The following is a 361-nucleotide window of genomic DNA, read 5'->3' on the forward strand; positions in this document are numbered from 1 at the left end:
CGCCCGCCCACCCGGGGCCCAGGGCTCACCCCTCCCTGCCCCTCCCCGCCCCTCGCTGCACTTGGACTTGTTGGACGTGTCCAAGGAGTTTGCTTCCGTACAGAGTCGCCCTCCGCGTCCATCCCCTCCCGCTCCTCGCCGTTTCTTTTGTCCTCGGGTCCTCCTGACCTTTGCTTATCTCCGAAGTGTGACTTATCGCTCGCCTCTCACGGTGCCCAGGGAGCAGCCACTGCTGTGCATTTGAGACGGGGCGCACTCCAGGGAGCCGGGCGTCGGTCTGCACGCCACACGGCCCGGCCTGCAGGCGCGAAGGGCAGGGAATGCACACGCCTGCTCTGCCTGGCACGGCTGCTTTAACTGT

This window comes from Myotis brandtii, unplaced genomic scaffold (assembly GCF_000412655.1).
Source record: "Myotis brandtii unplaced genomic scaffold, ASM41265v1 scaffold139, whole genome shotgun sequence".
Lineage (NCBI taxonomy): Eukaryota > Metazoa > Chordata > Mammalia > Chiroptera > Vespertilionidae > Myotis > Myotis brandtii.